The sequence below is a fragment of the Oncorhynchus mykiss genome, chromosome 16, assembly GCF_057628025.1.
Source record: "Oncorhynchus mykiss isolate SJ-2025 chromosome 16, ASM5762802v1, whole genome shotgun sequence".
NCBI classification, from domain to species: domain Eukaryota; kingdom Metazoa; phylum Chordata; class Actinopteri; order Salmoniformes; family Salmonidae; genus Oncorhynchus; species Oncorhynchus mykiss.
Window position 1 is genome coordinate 40,364,586 of NC_143037.1, and position 20,993 is coordinate 40,385,578.

Consider the following 20,993-nt stretch of genomic DNA (forward strand, 5'->3'; position numbering starts at 1 on the left):
TTTAGCGCCTGCATGTCATGCACCTTTGTAAAATCCAGTTGAAAAATAAATGACTTAAGGTAACGTAAATGACACCTAGTTAATATGAGTAGTGAATAACTATCGTATTTGTAATATTCTGCAAAAACAGCTAGTTGATGAGAGGCTGAAAGAGAATTGCAAGAATCGCGCAATTTCACAGGCGGGCCCCAAACAGGCAAATAACAAAAATAATCTAGGAACGCAGAACTCGTCGGTCGTTGTCAGTGGATTGTATTGGCGGGAAGAACAAAAATATCGTCTGCAGGGTAATCAAAGTCGCCGCATCTAATGTCAAATCACAGGTGAGCTGCCTTGTTAAACCCTGAAAATAAATAATAACACGATTGCGTTGAAATGACTCATTAAGCCATTTGTAAGGATTTCCCCCATGTGGACCTGTTGTCACTCTTACCCTGATGGTTGCTGATATTTCCAGACACTTTTTCAGTCTTATCTGAGGAATTTTATCATTTATATCAGAATGGCCATATTCTGATGCCAGTTTAGCGCTCATTCAATGACGATTTACTACTCTTTCCCATTGAAGGCCATATTGACGTTAAATCAATGACTGGACTTTTTAATTTATAAAAACAAATGACTATTGAAAGTGCAAGTCAGTATCGTGCATAGTTGTTCTGGTCTCTGTGGTGATTTTAGAGCGTTGTTCATATTTCTACTTTTACCGCATACACTTTAACCCGATACCCAGTTACTGTGCTGTAGTCAGGATGGCCGAGCGGTCTAAGGCGCTGCGTTCAGGTCGCAGTCTCCCATGGAGGCGTGGGTTCAAATCCCACTTCTGACAGTATTTTAGTGCCTCTCAGGAGTCATGCTGCTCAGCAGTAATAATAAGAATGATGAAATAACAACTTCACACAGTGAAATAACAATTCATAATAAACACTCTCAAATGCAGACCTTCTGGAGCTGAGCAAAGATCAAGGTTAAATAAGAAAACAGCTGGACTTAATAACAAATGAATGAGGGGAACATTTTGTGTTATTGCATTATAATGAGTTACTGCATTATCTTTCAGTTGTTAAATTTCACTTTCTGTAGGCTATGCCTGTTGGCCCATTCACTCCTAACAAGCTTGTTTTCTTCTGTCAACGTTGTCGTGGCCGAGTGGTTAAGGCGATGGACTAGAAATCCATTAGGATCTTCCTGCGCAGTTTCAAATCCTGCCGACAACGAAAATGCATTTTTTTGACCCCTCCGGAGGTTGAAGTTTAGTCGTGTTTCTTATACCAATCGCATCCTCTCAGATCTCCGCAAGTACATAGGGATTAGTTGTCCATTTGGGATAGGACTGCAGGCCATCTGTCCCACTTCACACCTTTACACACCTGGTTATCCAGCCTTCTAGCTCTATAGGCCACAGTAGCATAGGTTACAGGTTTGTAGTCAAGCCACAGATTTCAGGTGAGATCCCATGATACACTCAACAATACAACAACACGATTCTCATGAATAACCATGAAGCCATTTGCTAAGATTTCCCCCATTTTGACATGTGGAAACCTGTTGTCACTCTTACCCTGACGGGAAGCTCCAGACACTTTTTTGGTCCTATCTGAGGCATTTTTAAATTCATGTCAAATTGGCCATATTCTGAAGACACTCTTATAGTCTGCAGGGTAATCGAACTGGCCACATCTAAAGTCAAGCCACAGGTAACAGGTGAGAAACCTTGTTAAACCCTAAAAGAAAAAGGAAAAACTCAATTGCATTGAAAATAACCATTAAGTCATTCAGGTCGCAGACTCCCCTATAGGCATGGTTTGAAACCCCCAGCTGACAACTTTTTAGCGCCTGCATGTCATGCACCTTTGTAAAATCCAGTTGAAAAATAAATGACTTAAGGTAACGTAAATGACACCTAGTTAATATGAGTAGTGAATAACTATCGTATTTGTAATATTCTGCAAAAACAGCTAGTTGATGAGAGGCTGAAAGAGAATTGCAAGAATCGCGCAATTTCACAGGCGGGCCCCAAACAGGCAAATAACAAAAATAATCTAGGAACGCAGAACTCGTCGGTCGTTGTCAGTGGATTGTATTGGCGGGAAGAACAAAAATATCGTCTGCAGGGTAATCAAAGTCGCCGCATCTAATGTCAAATCACAGGTGAGCTGCCTTGTTAAACCCTGAAAATAAATAATAACACGATTGCGTTGAAATGACTCATTAAGCCATTTGTAAGGATTTCCCCCATGTGGACCTGTTGTCACTCTTACCCTGATGGTTGCTGATATTTCCAGACACTTTTTCAGTCTTATCTGAGGAATTTTATCATTTATATCAGAATGGCCATATTCTGATGCCAGTTTAGCGCTCATTCAATGACGATTTACTACTCTTTCCCATTGAAGGCCATATTGAGGTTAAATCAATGACTGGACTTTTTAATTTATAAAAACAAATGACTATTGAAAGTGCAAGTCAGTATCGTGCATAGTTGTTCTGGTCTCTGTGGTGATTTTAGAGCGTTGTTCATATTTCTACTTTTACCGCATACACTTTAACCCGATACCCAGTTACTGTGCTGTAGTCAGGATGGCCGAGCGGTCTAAGGCGCTGCGTTCAGGTCGCAGTCTCCCATGGAGGCGTGGGTTCAAATCCCACTTCTGACAGTTTTTTAGTGCCGCATGCTGCTCAGCAGTAATAATAAGAATGATGAAATAACAACTTCACACAGTGAAATAACAATTCATAATAAACACTCTCAAATGCAGACCTTCTGGAGCTGAGCAAAGATCAAGGTTAAATAAGAAAACAGCTGGACTTAATAACAAATGAATGAGGGGAACATTTTGTGTTATTGCATTATAATGAGTTACTGCATTATCTTTCAGTTGTTAAATTTCACTTTCTGTAGGCTATGCCTGTTGGCCCATTCACTCCTAACAAGCTTGTTTTCTTCTGTCAACGTTGTCGTGGCCGACTGGTTAAGGCGATGGACTAGAAATCCATTAGGATCTTCCTGCGCAGGTTCAAATCCTGCCGACAACGAAAATGCATTTTTTTGACCCCTCCGGAGGTTGAAGTTTAGTCGTGTTTCTTATACCAATCGCATCCTCTCAGATCTCCGCAAGTACATAGGGATTAGTTGTCCATTTGGGATAGGACTGCAGGCCATCTGTCCCACTTCACACATTTACACACCTGGTTATCCAGCCTTCTAGCTCTATAGGCCACAGTAGCATAGGTTACAGGTTTGTAGTCAAGCCACAGATTTCAGGTGAGATCCCATGATACACTCAACAATACAACAACACGATTCTCATGAATAACCATGAAGCCATTTGCTAAGATTTCCCCCATTTTGACATGTGGAAACCTGTTGTCACTCTTACCCTGACGGGAAGCTCCAGACACTTTTTTGGTCCTATCTGAGGCATTTTTAAATTCATGTCAAATTGGCCATATTCTGAAGACACTCTTATAGTCTGCAGGGTAATCGAACTGGTCACATCTAAAGTCAAGCCACAGGTAACAGGTGAGAAACCTTGTTAAACCCTAAAAGAAAAAGAAAAAACTTGATTGCATTGAAAATAACCATTAAGTCATTCAGGTCGCAGACTCCCCTATAGGCATGGTTTGAAACCCCCTCCTGACAACTTTTTAGCGCCTGCATGTCATGCACCTTTGTAAAATCCAGTTGAAAAATAAATGACTTAAGGTAACGTAAATGACACCTAGTTAATATGAGTAGTGAATAACTATCGTATTTTTAATATTCTGCAAAAACAGCTAGTTGATGAGAAGCTGAAAGAGAATTGCAAGAATCGCGCAATTTCACAGGCGGGCCCCAAACAGGCAAATAACAAAAATAATCTCGGAACGCAGAACTCGTCGGTCGTTGTTAGTGGATTGTATTGGCGGGAAGAACAAAAATATCGTCTGCAGGGTAATCAAAGTCGCCGCATCTAATGTCAAGTCACAGGTGAGCTGCCTTGTTAAACCCTAAAAATAAATAATAACACGATTGCGTTGAAATTACTCATTAAGCCATTTGTAAGGATTTCCCCCATGTGGACCTGTTGTCACTCTTACCCTGATGGTTGCTGATATTTCCAGACACTTTTTCAGTCTTATCTGAGGAATTTTATCATTTATATCAGAATGGCCATATTCTGATGCCAGTTTAGCGCTCATTCAATGACGATTTACTACTCTTTCCCATTGAAGGCCATATTGAGGTTAAATCAATGACTGGACTTTTTAATTTATAAAAACAAATGACTATTGAAAGTGCAAGTCAGTATCGTGCATAGTTGTTCTGGTCTCTGTGGTGATTTTAGAGCGTTGTTCATATTTCTACTTTTACCGCATACACTTTAACCCGATACCCAGTTACTGTGCTGTAGTCAGGATGGCCGAGCGGTCTAAGGCGCTGCGTTCAGGTCGCAGTCTCCCATGGAGGCGTGGGTTCAAATCCCACTTCTGACAGTTTTTTAGTGCCTCTCAGGAGTCATGCTGCTCAGCAGTAATAATAAGAATGATGAAATAACAACTTCACACAGTGAAATAACAATTCATAATAAACACTCTCAAATGCAGACCTTCTGGAGCTGAGCAAAGATCAAGGTTAAATAAGAAAACAGCTGGACTTAATAACAAATGAATGAGAGGAACATTTTGTGTTATTGCATTATAATGAGTTACTGCATTATCTTTCAGTTGTTAAATTTCACTTTCTGTAGGCTATGCCTGTTGGCCCATTCACTCCTAACAAGCCTGTTGTCTTCTGTCAACGTTGTCGTGGCCGAGTGGTTAAGGCGATGGACTAGAAATCCATTAGAATCTTCCTGCGCAGGTTCAAATCCTGCCGACAACGAAAATGCATTTTTTTGACCCCTCCGGAGGTTGAAGTTTAGTCGTGTTTCTTATACCAATCGCATCCTCTCAGATCTCCGCAAGTACATAGGGATTAGTTGTCCATTTGGGATAGGACTGCAGGCCATCTGTCCCACTTCACACCTTTACACACCTGGTTATCCAGCCTTCTAGCTCTATAGGCCACAGTAGCATAGGTTACAGGTTTGTAGTCAAGCCACAGATTTCAGGTGAGATCCCATGATACACTCAACAATACAACAACACGATTCTCATGAATAACCATGAAGCCATTTGCTAAGATTTCCCCCATTTTGACATGTGGAAACCTGTTGTCACTCTTACCCTGACGGGAAGCTCCAGACACTTTTTTGGTCCTATCTGAGGCATTTTTAAATTCATGTCAAATTGGCCATATTCTGAAGACACTCTTAGGCTGCAGGGTAATCGAACTGGCCACATCTAAAGTCAAGCCACAGGTAACAGGTGAGAAACCTTGTTAAACCCTAAAAGAAAAAGAAAACTTGATTGCATTGAAAATAACCATTAAGTCATTCAGGTCGCAGACTCCCCTATAGGCATGGTTTGAAACCCCCTCCTGACAATTTTTTAGCGCCTGCATGTCATGCACCTTTGTAAAATCCAGTTGAAAAATAAATGACTTAAGGTAACGTAAATGACACCTAGTTAATATGAGTAGTGAATAACTATCGTATTTTTAATATTCTGCAAAAACAGCTAGTTGATGAGAGGCTGAAAGAGAATTGCAAGAATCGCGCAATTTCACAGGCGGGCCCCAAACAGGCAAATAACAAAAATAATCTCGGAACGCAGAACTCGTCGGTCGTTATTAGTGGATTGTATTGGCGGGAAGAACAAAAATATCGTCTGCAGGGTAATCAAAGTCGCCGCATCTAATGTCAAGTCACAGGTGAGCTGCCTTGTTAAACCCTAAAAATAAATAATAACACGATTGCGTTGAAATTACTCATTAAGCCATTTGTAAGGATTTCCCCAATGTGGACCTGTTGTCACTCTTACCCTGATGGTTGCTGATATTTCCAGACACTTTTTCAGTCTTATCTGAGGAATTTTATCATTTATATCAGAATGGCCATATTCTGATGCCAGTTTAGCGCTCATTCAATGGCGATTTACTACTCTTTCCCATTGAAGGCCATATTGAGGTTGAATCAATGACTGGACTTTTTAATTTATAAAAACAAATGACTATTGAAAGTGCAAGTCAGTATCGTGCATAGTTGTTCTGGTCTCTGTGGTGATTTTAGAGCGTTGTTCATATTTCTACTTTTACCGCATACACTTTAACCCGATACCCAGTTACTGTGCTGTAGTCAGGATGGCCGAGCGGTCTAAGGCGCTGCGTTCAGGTCGCAGTCTCCCATGGAGGCGTGTGTTCAAATCCCACTTCTGACAGTTTTTTAGTGCCTCTCAGGAGCCATGCTGCTCAGCAGTAATAATAAGAATGATGAAATAACAACTTCACACAGTGAAATAACAATTCATAATAAACACTCTCAAATGCAGACCTTCTGGAGCTGAGCAAAGATCAAGGTTAAATAAGAAAACAGCTGGACTTAATAACAAATGAATGAGGGGAACATTTTGTGTTATTGCATTATAATGAGTTACTGCATTATCTTTCAGTTGTTAAATTTCACTTTCTGTAGGCTATGCCTGTTGGCCCATTCACTCCTAACAAGCCTGTATTCTTCTGTCAATGTTGTCGTGGCCGAGTGGTTAAGGCGATGGACTAGAAATCCATTAGGATCTTCCTGCGCAGGTTCAAATCCTGCCGACAACAAAAATGCTTTTTTTTGACCCCTCCGGAGGTTGAAGTTTAGTCGTGTTTCTTATACCAATCGCATCCTCTCAGATCTCCGCAAGTACATAGGGATTAGTTGTCCATTTGGGATAGGACTGCAGGCCATCTGTCCCACTTCACACCTTTACACACCTGGTTATCCAGCCTTCTAGCTCTATAGGCCACAGTAGCATAGGTTACAGGTTTGTAGTCAAGCCACAGATTTCAGGTGAGATCCCATGATACACTCAACAATACAACAACACGATTCTCATGAATAACCATTAAGCCATTTGCTAAGATTTCCCTCATTTTGACATGTGGAAACCTGTTGTCACTCTTACCCTGACGGGAAGCTCCAGACACTTTTTAGGTCCTATCTGAGACATTTTTAAATTCATGTCAGATTGGCCATATTCTGAAGACACTCTTATAGTCTGCAGGGTAATCGAACTGGCCACATCTAAAGTCAAGCCGCAGGTAACAGGTGAGAAACCTTGTTAAACCCTAAAAGAAAAAGAAAAAACTTGATTGCATTGAAAATAACCATTAAGTCATTCAGGTCGCAGACTCCCCTATAGGCATGGTTTGAAACCCCCTCCTGACAACTTTTTAGCGCCTGCATGTCATGCACCTTTGTAAAATCCAGTTGAAAAATAAATGACTTAAGGTAACGTAAATGACACCTAGTTAATATGAGTAGTGAATAACTATCGTATTTTTAATATTCTGCAAAAACAGCTAGTTGATGAGAGGCTGAAAGAGAATTGCAAGAATTGCGCAATTTCACAGGCGGCCCCCAAACTGGCAAATAACAAAAATAATCTCGGAACGCAGAACTCGTCGGACGTTGTCAGTGGATTGTATTGGCGGGAAGAACAAAAATATCGTCTGCAGGGTAATCGAAGTCGCCGCATCTAATGTCAAGTCACAGGTGAGCTGCCTTGTTAAACCCTAAAAATAAATAATAACACAATTGCGTTGAAATGACCCATTAAGCCATTTGTAAGGATTTCCCCCATGTGGACCTGTTGTCACTCTTACCCTGATGGTTGCTGATATTTCCAGACACTTTTTCAGTCTTATCTGAGGAATTGTATCATTTATATCAGAATGGCCATATTCTGATGCCAGTTTAGCGCTCATTCAATGGCGATTTACTACTCTTTCCCATTGAAGGCCATATTGAGGTTAAATCAATGACTGGACTTTTTAATTTATGAAAAACAAATGACTATTGAAAGTGCAAGTCAGTATCGTGCATAGTTGTTCTGGTCTCTGTGGTGATTTTAGAGCGTTGTTCATATTTCTACTTTTACCGCATACACTTTAACCCGATACCCAGTTACTGTGCTGTAGTCAGGATGGCCGAGTGGTCTAAGGCGCTGCGTTCAGGTCGCATTCTCCCATGGAGGCGTGGGTTCAAATCCCACTTCTGACAGTTTTTTAGTGCCTCTCAGGAGTCATGCTGCTCAGCAGTAATAATAAGAATGATGAAATAACAACTTCACACAGTGAAATAACAATTCATAATAAACACTCTCAAATGCAGACCTTCTGGAGCTGAGCAAAGATCAAGGTTAAATAAGAAAACAGCTGGACTTAATAACAAATGAATGAGGGGAACATTTTGTGTTATTGCATTATAATGAGTTACTGCATTATCTTTCAGTTGTTAAATTTCACTTTCTGTAGGCTATGCCTGTTGGCCCATTCACTCCTAACAAGCTTGTTTTCTTCTGTCAACGTTGTCGTGGCCGAGTGGTTAAGGCGATGGACTAGAAATCCTTTAGGATCTTCCTGCGCAGGTTCAAATCCTGCCGACAACAAAAATGCATTTTTTTGACCCCACCGGAGGTTGAAGTTTAGTCGTGTTTCTTATACCAATCGCATCCTCTCAGATCTCCGCAAGTACATAGGGATTAGTTGTCCATTTGGGATAGGACTGCAGGCCATCTGTCCCACTTCACACCTTTACACACCTGGTTATCCAGCCTTCTAGCTCTATAGGCCACAGTAGCATAGGTTACAGGTTTGTAGTCAAGCCACAGATTTCAGGTGAGATCCCATGATACACTCAACAATACAACAACACGATTCTCATGAATAACCATGAAGCCATTTGCTAAGATTTCCCCCATTTTGACATGTGGAAACCTGTTGTCACTCTTACCCTTACGGGAAGCTCCAGACACTTTTTTGGTCCTATCTGAGGCATTTTTAAATTCATGTCAAATTGGCCATATTCTGAAGACACTCTTATAGTCTGCAGGGTAATCGAACTGGCCACATCTAAAGTCAAGCCACAGGTAACAGGTGAGAAACCTTGTTAAACCCTAAAAGAAAAAGAAAAAACTTGATTGCATTGAAAATAACCATTAAGTCATTCAAGTCGCAGACTCCCCTATAGGCATGGTTTGAAACCCCCTCCTGACAATTTTTTAGCGCCTGCATGTCATGCACCTTTGTAAAATCCAGTTGAAAAATAAATGACTTAAGGTAACGTAAATGACACCTAGTTAATATGAGTAGTGAATAACTATCGTATTTTTAATATTCTGCAAAAACAGCTAGTTGATGAGAGGCTGAAAGAGAATTGCAAGAATCGCGCAATTTCACAGGCGGGCCCCAAACAGGCAATTAACAAAAATAATCTCGGAACGCAGAACTCATCGGTCGTTGTCAGTGGATTGTATTGGCGGGAAGAACAAATATATTGTCTGCAGGGTAATCAAAGTCGCCGCATCTAATGTCAAGTCACAGGTGAGCTGCCTTGTTAAACCCTAAAAATAAATAATAACACGATTGCGTTGAAATGACTCATTAAGCCATTTGTAAGGATTTCCCCCATGTGGACCTGTTGTCACTCTTACCCCGATGGTTGCTGATATTTCCAGACACTTTTTCAGTCTTATCTGAGGAATTGTATCATTTATATCAGAATGGCCATATTCTGATGCCAGTTTAGCGCTCATTCAATGACGATTTACTACTCTTTCCCATTGAAGGCCATATTGAGGTTAAATCAATGACTGGACTTTTTAATTTATAAAAACAAATGACTATTGAAAGTGCAAGTCAGTATCGTGCATAGTTGTTCTGGTCTCTGTGGTGATTTTAGAGCGCTGTTCATATTTCTACTTTTACCACATACACTTTAACCCGATACCCAGTTACTGTGCTGTAGTCAGGATGGCCGAGCGGTCTAAGGCGCTGCGTTCAGGTCGCAGTCTCCCATGGAGGCGTGGGTTCAAATCCCACTTCTGACAGTTTTTTAGTGCCTCTCAGGAGTCATGCTGCTCAGCAGTAATAATAAGAATGATGAAATAACAACTTCACACAGTGAAATAACAATTCATAATAAACACTCTCAAATGCAGACCTTCTGGAGCTGAGCAAAGATCAAGGTTAAATAAGAAAACAGCTGGACTTAATAACAAATGAATGAGGGGAACATTTTGTGTTATTGCATTATAATGAGTTACTGCATTATCTTTCAGTTGTTAAATTTCACTTTCTGTAGGCTATGCCTGTTGGCCCATTCACTCCTAACAAGCTTGTTTTCTTCTGTCAACGTTGTCGTGGCCGAGTGGTTAAGGCGATGGACTAGAAATCCATTAGGATCTTCCTGCGCAGGTTCAAATCCTGCCGACAACGAAAATGCATTTTTTTGACCCCTCCGGAGGTTGAAGTTTAGTCGTGTTTCTTATACCAATCGCATCCTCTCAGATCTCCGCAAGTACATAGGGATTAGTTGTCCATTTGGGATAGGACTGCAGGCCATCTGTCCCACTTCACACCTTTACACACCTGGTTATCCAGCCTTCTAGCTCTATAGGCCACAGTAGCATAGGTTACAGGTTTGTAGTCAAGCCACAGATTTCAGGTGAGATCCCATGATACACTCAACAATACAACAACACGATTCTCATGAATAACCATGAAGCCATTTGCTAAGATTTCCCCCATTTTGACATGTGGAAACCTGTTGTCACTCTTACCCTGACGGGAAGCTCCAGACACTTTTTTGGTCCTATCTGAGGCATTTTTAAATTCATGTCAAATTGGCCATATTCTGAAGACACTCTTAGGCTGCAGGGTAATCGAACTGGCCACATCTAAAGTCAAGCCACAGGTAACAGGTGAGAAACCTTGTTAAACCCTAAAAGAAAAGGAAAACTTGATTGCATTGAAAATAACCATTAAGTCATTCAGGTCGCAGACTCCCCTATAGGCATGGTTTGAAACCCCCTCTTGACAACTTTTTAGCGCCTGCATGTCATGCACCTTTGTAAAATCCAGTTGAAAAATAAATGACTTAAGGTAACGTAAATGACACCTAGTTAATATGAGTAGTGAATAACTATCGTATTTTTAATATTCTGCAAAAACAGCTAGTTGATGAGAGGCTGAAAGAGAATTGCAAGAATTGCGCAATTTCACAGGCGGCCCCCAAACTGGCAAATAACAAAAATAATCTCGGAACGCAGAACTCGTCGGACGTTGTCAGTGGATTGTATTGGCGGGAAGAACAAAAATATCGTCTGCAGGGTAATCGAAGTCGCCGCATCTAATGTCAAGTCACAGGTGAGCTGCCTTGTTAAACCCTAAAAATAAATAATAACACAATTGCGTTGAAATGACCCATTAAGCCATTTGTAAGGATTTCCCCCATGTGGACCTGTTGTCACTCTTACCCTGATGGTTGCTGATATTTCCAGACACTTTTTCAGTCTTATCTGAGGAATTTTATCATTTATATCAGAATGGCCATATTCTGATGCCAGTTTAGCGCTCATTCAATGGCGATTTACTACTCTTTCCCATTGAAGGCCATATTGAGGTTAAATCAATGACTGGACTTTTTAATTTATGAAAAACAAATGACTATTGAAAGTGCAAGTCAGTATCGTGCATAGTTGTTCTGGTCTCTGTGGTGATTTTAGAGCGTTGTTCATATTTCTACTTTTACCGCATACACTTTAACCCGATACCCAGTTACTGTGCTGTAGTCAGGATGGCCGAGCGGTCTAAGGCGCTGCGTTCAGGTCGCAGTCTCCCATGGAGGCGTGGGTTCAAGTCCCACTTCTGACAGTTTTTTAGTGCCTCTCAGGAGTCATGCTGCTCAGCAGTAATAATAAGAATGATGAAATAACAATTTCACACAGTGAAATAACAATTCATAATAAACACTCTCAAATGCAGACCTTCTGGAGCTGAGCAAAGATCAAGGTTAAATAAGAAAACAGCTGGACTTAATAACAAATGAATGAGGGGAACATTTTGTGTTATTGCATTATAATGAGTTACTGCATTATCTTTCAGTTGTTAAATTTCACTTTCTGTAGGCTATGCCTGTTGGCCCATTCACTCCTAACAAGCTTGTTTTCTTCTGTCAACGTTGTCGTGGCCGAGTGGTTAAGGCGATGGACTAGAAATCCATTAGGATCTTCCTGCGCAGGTTCAAATCCTGCCGACAACGAAAATGCATTTTTTTGACCCCTCCGGAGGTTGAAGTTTAGTCGTGTTTCTTATACCAATCGCATCCTCTCAGATCTCCGCAAGTACATAGGGATTAGTTGTCCATTTGGGATAGGACTGCAGGCCATCTGTCCCACTTCACACCTTTACACACCTGGTTATCCAGCCTTCTAGCTCTATAGGCCACAGTAGCATAGGTTACAGGTTTGTAGTCAAGCCACAGATTTCAGGTGAGATCCCATGATACACTCAACAATACAACAACACGATTCTCATGAATAACCATGAAGCCATTTGCTAAGATTTCCCCCATTTTGACATGTGGAAACCTGTTGTCACTCTTACCCTGACGGGAAGCTCCAGACACTTTTTTGGTCCTATCTGAGGCATTTTTAAATTCATGTCAAATTGGCCATATTCTGAAGACACTCTTAGGCTGCAGGGTAATCGAACTGGCCACATCTAAAGTCAAGCCACAGGTAACAGGTGAGAAACCTTGTTAAACCCTAAAAGAAAAAGGAAAACTTGATTGCATTGAAAATAACCATTAAGTCATTCAGGTCGCAGACTCCCCTATAGGCATGGTTTGAAACCCCCTCCTGACAACTATTTAGCGCCTGCATGTCATGCACCTTTGTAAAATCCAGTTGAAAAATAAATGACTTAAGGTAACGTAAATGACACCTAGTTAATATGAGTAGTGAATAACTATCGTATTTTTAATATTCTGCAAAAACAGCTAGTTGATGAGAGGCTGAAAGAGAATTGCAAGAATTGCGCAATTTCACAGGCGGCCCCCAAACTGGCAAATAACAAAAATAATCTCGGAACGCAGAACTCGTCGGACGTTGTCAGTGGATTGTATTGGCGGGAAGAACAAAAATATCGTCTGCAGGGTAATCGAAGTCGCCGCATCTAATGTCAAGTCACAGGTGAGCTGCCTTGTTAAACCCTAAAAATAAATAATAACACAATTGCATTGAAATGACCCATTAAGCCATTTGTAAGGATTTCCCCCATGTGGACCTGTTGTCACTCTTACCCTGATGGTTGCTGATATTTCCAGACACTTTTTCAGTCTTATCTGAGGAATTTTATCATTTATATCAGAATGGCCATATTCTGATGCCAGTTTAGCGCTCATTCAATGGCGATTTACTACTCTTTCCCATTGAAGGCCATATTGAGGTTAAATCAATGACTGGACTTTTTAATTTATGAAAAACAAATGACTATTGAAAGTGCAAGTCAGTATCGTGCATAGTTGTTCTGGTCTCTGTGGTGATTTTAGAGCGTTGTTCATATTTCTACTTTTACCGCATACACTTTAACCCGATACCCAGTTACTATGCTGTAGTCAGGATGGCCGAGCGGTCTAAGGCGCTGCGTTCAGGTTGCAGTCTCCCATGGAGGCGTGGGTTCAAATCCCACTTCTGACAGTTTTTTAGTGCCTCTCAGGAGTCATGCTGCTCAGCAGTAATAATAAGAATGATGAAATAACAACTTCACACAGTGAAATAACAATTCATAATAAACACTCTCAAATGCTATAATGAGTTAATCAGTTGTTAATCAGTTGTTCAATTTCACTCGCTGTAGGCTATGCCTGTTGGCCCATTCACTCCTAACAAGCCTGTTTTTTTCTGTCAAAGTTGTCGTGGCCGAGTGGTTAAGGCGATGGACTAGAAATCCATTAGGATCTTCCTGCGCAGGTTCAAATCCTGCCGACAACGAAAATGCATTTTTTTGACCCCTCCGGAGGTGGAAGTTTAGTCGTGTTTCTTATACCAATCGCATCCTCTCAGATCTCTGCAAGTACATAGGGATTAGTTGTCCATTTGGGATAGGACCGCAGGCCATCTATCCCACTTCACACCTTTACACACCTGGTTATCCAGCCTTCTAGCTCTATAGGCCACAGTAGCATAGGTTACAGGTTTGTAGTCAAGCCACATATTTCAGGTGAGATCCCATGATACACTCAACAATACAACAACACGATTCTCATGAATAACCATTAAGCCATTTGCTAAGATTTCCCCCATTTTGACATGTGGAAACCTGTTGTCACTCTTACCCTGACGGGAAGCTCCAGACACTTTTTTGGTCCTATCTGAGGCATTTTTAAATTCATGTCAAATTGGCCATATTCTGAAGACACTCTTATAGTCTGCAGGGTAATTGAACTGGTCACATCTAAAGTCAAGCCACAGGTAACAGGTGAGAAACCTTGTTAAACCCTAAAAGAAAAAGAAAAAACTTGATTGCATTGAAAATAACCATTAAGTCATTCAGGTCGCAGACTCCCCTATAGGCATGGTTTGAAACCCCCTCCTGACAACTTTTTAGCGCCTGCATGTCATGCACCTTTGTAAAATCCAGTTGAAAAATAAATGACTTAAGGTAACGTAAATGACACCTAGTTAATATGAGTAGTGAATAACTATCGTATTTTTAATATTCTGCAAAAACAGCTAGTTGATGAGAGGCTGAAAGAGAATTGCAAGAATCGCGCAATTTCACAGGCGGGCCCCAAACAGGCAAATAACAAAAATAATCTCGGAACGCAGAACTCGTCGGTCGTTGTCAGTGGATTGTATTGGCGGGAAGAACAAAAATATCGTCTGCAGGGTAATCGAAGTCGCCGCATCTAATGTCAAGTCACAGGTGAGCTGCCTTGTTAAACCCTAAAAATAAATAATAACACGATTGCTTTGAAATGACCCATTAAGCCATTTGTAAGGATTTCCCCATGTGAACCTGTTGTCACTCTTACCCTGATGGTTGCTGATATTTCCAGACACTTTTTCAGTCTTATCTGAGGAATTTTATCATTTATATCAGAATGGCCATATTCTGATGCCAGTTTAGCGCTCATTCAATGGCGATTTACTACTCTTTCCCATTGAAGGCCATATTGAGGTTAAATCAATGACTGGACTTTTTAATTTATAAAAACAAATGACTATTGAAAGTGCAAGTCAGTATCGTGCATAGTTGTTCTGGTCTCTGTGGTGATTTTAGAGCGTTGTTCATATTTCTACTTTTACCGCATACACTTTAACCCGATACCCAGTTACTGTGCTGTAGTCAGGATGGCCGAGCGGTCTAAGGCGCTGCGTTCAGGTCGCAGTCTCCCATGGAGGCGTGTGTTCAAATCCCACTTCTGACAGTTTTTTAGTGCCTCTCAGGAGCCATGCTGCTCAGCAGTAATAATAAGAATGATGAAATAACAACTTCACACAGTGAAATAACAATTCATAATAAACACTCTCAAATGCAGACCTTCTGGAGCTGAGCAAAGATCAAGGTTAAATAAGAAAACAGCTGGACTTAATAACAAATGAATGAGGGGAACATTTTGTGTTATTGCATTATAATGAGTTACTGCATTATCTTTCAGTTGTTAAATTTCACTTTCTGTAGGCTATGCCTGTTGGCCCATTCACTCCTAACAAGCCTGTATTCTTCTGTCGATGTTGTCGTGGCCGAGTGGTTAAGGCGATGGACTAGAAATCCATTAGGATCTTCCTGCGCAGGTTCAAATCCTGCCGACAATGAAAATGCTTTTTTTTGACCCCTCCGGAGGTTGAAGTTTAGTCGTGTTTCTTATACCAATCGCATCCTCTCAGATCTCCGCAAGTACATAGGGATTAGTTGTCCATTTGGGATAGGACTGCAGGCCATCTGTCCCACTTCACACCTTTACACACCTGGTTATCCAGCCTTCTAGCTCTATAGGCCACAGTAGCATAGGTTACAGGTTTGTAGTCAAGCCACAGATTTCAGGTGAGATCCCATGATACACTCAACAATACAACAACACGATTCTCATGAATAACCATTAAGCCATTTGCTAAGATTTCCCTCATTTTGACATGTGGAAACCTGTTGTCACTCTTACCCTGACGGGAAGCTCCAGACACTTTTTAGGTCCTATCTGAGACATTTTTTAATTCATGTCAAATTGGCCATATTCTGAAGACACTCTTATAGTCTGCAGGGTAATCGAACTGGCCACATCTAAAGTCAAGCCGCAGGTAACAGGTGAGAAACCTTGTTAAACCCTAAAAGAAAAAGAAAAAACTTGATTGCATTGAAAATAACCATTAAGTCATTCAGGTCGCAGACTCCCCTATAGGCATGGTTTGAAACCCCCTCCTGACAACTTTTTAGCGCCTGCATGTCATGCACCTTTGTAAAATCCAGTTGAAAAATAAATGACTTAAGGTAACGTAAATGACACCTAGTTAATATGAGTAGTGAATAACTATCGTATTTTTAATATTCTGCAAAAACAGCTAGTTGATGAGAGGCTGAAAGAGAATTGCAAGAATTGCGCAATTTCACAGGCGGCCCCCAAACTGGCAAATAACAAAAATAATCTCGGAACGCAGAACTCGTCGGACGTTGTCAGTGGATTGTATTGGCGGGAAGAACAAAAATATCGTCTGCAGGGTAATCGAAGTCGCCGCATCTAATGTCAAGTCACAGGTGAGCTGCCTTGTTAAACCCTAAAAATAAATAATAACACAATTGCGTTGAAATGACCCATTAAGCCATTTGTAAGGATTTCCCCCATGTGGACCTGTTGTCACTCTTACCCTGATGGTTGCTGATATTTCCAGACACTTTTTCAGTCTTATCTGAGGAATTGTATCATTTATATCAGAATGGCCATATTCTGATGCCAGTTTAGCGCTCATTCAATGGCGATTTACTACTCTTTCCCATTGAAGGCCATATTGAGGTTAAATCAATGACTGGACTTTTTAATTTATGAAAAACAAATGACTATTGAAAGTTCAAGTCAGTATCGTGCATAGTTGTTCTGGTCTCTGTGGTGATTTTAGAGCGTTGTTCATATTTCTACTTTTACCGCATACACTTTAACCCGATACCCAGTTACTGTGCTGTAGTCAGGATGGCCGAGCGGTCTAAGGCGCTGCGTTCAGGTCGCATTCTCCCATGGAGGCGTGGGTTCAAATCCCACTTCTGACAGTTTTTTAGTGCCTCTCAGGAGTCATGCTGCTCAGCAGTAATAATAAGAATGATGAAATAACAACTTCACACAGTGAAATAACAATTCATAATAAACACTCTCAAATGCAGACCTTCTGGAGCTGAGCAAAGATCAAGGTTAAATAAGAAAACAGCTGGACTTAATAACAAATGAATGAGGGGAACATTTTGTGTTATTGCATTATAATGAGTTACTGCATTATCTTTCAGTTGTTAAATTTCACTTTCTGTAGGCTATGCCTGTTGGCCCATTCACTCCTAACAAGCTTGTTTTCTTCTGTCAACGTTGTCGTGGCCGAGTGGTTAAGGCGATGGACTAGAAATCCTTTAGGATCTTCCTGCGCAGGTTCAAATCCTGCCGACAACAAAAATGCATTTTTTTGACCCCACCGGAGGTTGAAGTTTGGTCGTGTTTCTTATACCAATCGCATCCTCTCAGATCTCCGCAAGTACATAGGGATTAGTTGTCCATTTGGGATAGGACTGCAGGCCATCTGTCCCACTTCACACCTTTACACACCTGGTTATCCAGCCTTCTAGCTCTATAGGCCACAGTAGCATAGGTTACAGGTTTGTAGTCAAGCCACAGATTTCAGGTGAGATCCCATGATACACTCAACAATACAACAACACGATTCTCATGAATAACCATGAAGCCATTTGCTAAGATTTCCCCCATTTTGACATGTGGAAACCTGTTGTCACTCTTACCCTTACGGGAAGCTCCAGACACTTTTTTGGTCCTATCTGAGGCATTTTTAAATTCATGTCAAATTGGCCATATTCTGAAGACACTCTTATAGTCTGCAGGGTAATCGAACTGGCCACATCTAAAGTCAAGCCACAGGTAACAGGTGAGAAACCTTGTTAAACCCTAAAAGAAAAAGAAAAAACTTGATTGCATTGAAAATAACCATTAAGTCATTCAGGTCGCAGACTCCCCTATAGGCATGGTTTGAAACCCCCTCCTGACAATTTTTTAGCGCCTGCATGTCATGCACCTTTGTAAAATCCAGTTGAAAAATAAATGACTTAAGGTAACGTAAATGACACCTAGTTAATATGAGTAGTGAATAACTATCGTATTTTTAATATTCTGCAAAAACAGCTAGTTGATGAGAGGCTGAAAGAGAATTGCAAGAATCGCGCAATTTCACAGGCGGGCCCCAAACAGGCAAATAACAAAAATAATCTCGGAACGCAGAACTCATCGGTCGTTGTCAGTGGATTGTATTGGCGGGAAGAACAAATATATTGTCTGCAGGGTAATCAAAGTCGCCGCATCTAATGTCAAGTCACAGGTGAGCTGCCTTGTTAAACCCTAAAAATAAATAATAACACGATTGCGTTGAAATGACTCATTAAGCCATTTGTAAGGATTTCCCCCATGTGGACCTGTTGTCACTCTTACCCCGATGGTTGCTGATATTTCCAGACACTTTTTCAGTCTTATCTGAGGAATTGTATCATTTATATCAGAATGGCCTTATTCTGATGCCAGTTTAGCGCTCATTCAATGACGATTTACTACTCTTTCCCATTGAAGGCCATATTGAGGTTAAATCAATGACTGGACTTTTTAATTTATAAAAACAAATGACTATTGAAAGTGCAAGTCAGTATCGTGCATAGTTGTTCTGGTCTCTGTGGTGATTTTAGAGCGCTGTTCATATTTCTACTTTTACCACATACACTTTAACCCGATACCCAGTTACTGTGCTGTAGTCAGGATGGCCGAGCGGTCTAAGGCGCTGCGTTCAGGTCGCAGTCTCCCATGGAGGCGTGGGTTCAAATCCCACTTCTGACAGTTTTTTAGTGCCTCTCAGGAGTCATGCTGCTCAGCAGTAATAATAAGAATGATGAAATAACAACTTCACACAGTGAAATAACAATTCATAATAAACACTCTCAAATGCAGACCTTCTGGAGCTGAGCAAAGATCAAGGTTAAATAAGAAAACAGCTGGACTTAATAACAAATGAATGAGGGGAACATTTTGTGTTATTGCATTATAATGAGTTACTGCATTATCTTTCAGTTGTTAAATTTCACTTTCTGTAGGCTATGCCTGTTGGCCCATTCACTCCTAACAAGCTTGTTTTCTTCTGTCAACGTTGTCGTGGCCGAGTGGTTAAGGCGATGGACTAGAAATCCATTAGGATCTTCCTGCGCAGGTTCAAATCCTGCCGACAACGAAAATGCATTTTTTTGACCCCTCCGGAGGTTGAAGTTTAGTCGTGTTTCTTATACCAATCGCATCCTCTCAGATCTCCGCAAGTACATAGGGATTAGTTGTCCATTTGGGATAGGACTGCAGGCCATCTGTCCCACTTCACACCTTTACACACCTGGTTATCCAGCCTTCTAGCTCTATAGGCCACAGTAGCATAGGTTACAGGTTTGTAGTCAAGCCACAGATTTCAGGTGAGATCCCATGATACACTCAACAATACAACAACACGATTCTCATGAATAACCATGAAGCCATTTGCTAAGATTTCCCCCATTTTGACATGTGGAAACCTGTTGTCACTCTTACCCTGACGGGAAGCTCCAGACACTTTTTTGGTCCTATCTGAGGCATTTTTAAATTCATGTCAAATTGGCCATATTCTGAAGACACTCTTAGGCTGCAGGGTAATCGAACTGGCCACATCTAAAGTCAAGCCACAGGTAACAGGTGAGAAACCTTGTTAAACCCTAAAAGAAAAGGAAAACTTGATTGCATTGAAAATAACCATTAAGTCATTCAGGTCGCAGACTCCCCTATAGGCATGGTTTGAAACCCCCTCCTGACAACTTTTTAGCGCCTGCATGTCATGCACCTTTGTAAAATCCAGTTGAAAAATAAATGACTTAAGGTAACGTAAATGACACCTAGTTAATATGAGTAGTGAATAACTATCGTATTTTTAATATTCTGCAAAAACAGCTAGTTGATGAGAGGCTGAAAGAGAATTGCAAGAATTGCGCAATTTCACAGGCGGCCCCCAAACTGGCAAATAACAAAAATAATCTCGGAACGCAGAACTCGTCGGACGTTGTCAGTGGATTGTATTGGCGGGAAGAACAAAAATATCGTCTGCAGGGTAATCGAAGTCGCCGCATCTAATGTCAAGTCACAGGTGAGCTGCCTTGTTAAACCCTAAAAATAAATAATAACACAATTGCATTGAAATGACCCATTAAGCCATTTGTAAGGATTTCCCCCATGTGGACCTGTTGTCACTCTTACCCTGATGGTTGCTGATATTTCCAGACACTTTTTCAGTCTTATCTGAGGAATTTTATCATTTATATCAGAATGGCCATATTCTGATGCCAGTTTAGCGCTCATTCAATGGCGATTTACTACTCTTTCCCATTGAAGGCCATATTGAGGTTAAATCAATGACTGGACTTTTTAATTTATGAAAAACAAATGACTATTGAAAGTGCAAGTCAGTATCGTGCATAGTTGTTCTGGTCTCTGTGGTGATTTTAGAGCGTTGTTCATATTTCTACTTTTACCGCATACACTTTAACCCGATACCCAGTTACTGTGCTGTAGTCAGGATGGCCGAGCGGTCTAAGGCGCTGTGTTCAGGTCGCAGTCTCCCATGGAGGCGTGGGTTCAAATCCCACTTCTGACAGTTTTTTAGTGCCTCTCAGGAGTCATGCTGCTCAGCAGTAATAATAAGAATGATGAAATAACAACTTCACACAGTGAAATAACAATTCATAATAAACACTCTCAAATGCTATAATGAGTTAATCAGTTGTTAATCAGTTGTTCAATTTCACTCGCTGTAGGCTATGCCTG

General features: G+C 40.9%; 10 non-coding genes across 10 annotated transcripts; all 10 read left to right on the top strand.

Moving 5' to 3' along the window:
- Positions 1 to 746: 746 nt before the first annotated feature.
- Positions 747 to 829, top strand: trnal-cag (transfer RNA leucine (anticodon CAG)). The gene has a single exon. It is a non-coding gene; the product is annotated as a tRNA-Leu (tRNA).
- A 1,745-nt stretch (positions 830 to 2,574) lies between these two features.
- On the top strand, positions 2,575 to 2,657 carry trnal-cag (transfer RNA leucine (anticodon CAG)). Its single transcript has one exon. It is a non-coding gene; the product is annotated as a tRNA-Leu (tRNA).
- A 1,736-nt stretch (positions 2,658 to 4,393) lies between these two features.
- trnal-cag (transfer RNA leucine (anticodon CAG)) lies at positions 4,394 to 4,476 on the top strand. The gene has a single exon. It is a non-coding gene; the product is annotated as a tRNA-Leu (tRNA).
- Positions 4,477 to 6,606: 2,130 nt separating this feature from the next.
- Positions 6,607 to 6,688, top strand: trnas-aga (transfer RNA serine (anticodon AGA)). Its single transcript has one exon. It is a non-coding gene; the product is annotated as a tRNA-Ser (tRNA).
- A 3,186-nt stretch (positions 6,689 to 9,874) lies between these two features.
- trnal-cag (transfer RNA leucine (anticodon CAG)) lies at positions 9,875 to 9,957 on the top strand. The gene has a single exon. It is a non-coding gene; the product is annotated as a tRNA-Leu (tRNA).
- Positions 9,958 to 10,263: 306 nt separating this feature from the next.
- On the top strand, positions 10,264 to 10,345 carry trnas-aga (transfer RNA serine (anticodon AGA)). Its single transcript has one exon. It is a non-coding gene; the product is annotated as a tRNA-Ser (tRNA).
- Positions 10,346 to 12,088: 1,743 nt separating this feature from the next.
- On the top strand, positions 12,089 to 12,170 carry trnas-aga (transfer RNA serine (anticodon AGA)). Its single transcript has one exon. It is a non-coding gene; the product is annotated as a tRNA-Ser (tRNA).
- Positions 12,171 to 13,820: 1,650 nt separating this feature from the next.
- On the top strand, positions 13,821 to 13,902 carry trnas-aga (transfer RNA serine (anticodon AGA)). The gene has a single exon. It is a non-coding gene; the product is annotated as a tRNA-Ser (tRNA).
- A 5,013-nt stretch (positions 13,903 to 18,915) lies between these two features.
- Positions 18,916 to 18,998, top strand: trnal-cag (transfer RNA leucine (anticodon CAG)). The gene has a single exon. It is a non-coding gene; the product is annotated as a tRNA-Leu (tRNA).
- A 306-nt stretch (positions 18,999 to 19,304) lies between these two features.
- Positions 19,305 to 19,386, top strand: trnas-aga (transfer RNA serine (anticodon AGA)). Its single transcript has one exon. It is a non-coding gene; the product is annotated as a tRNA-Ser (tRNA).
- The last annotated feature ends 1,607 nt before the right edge of the window (positions 19,387 to 20,993 follow it).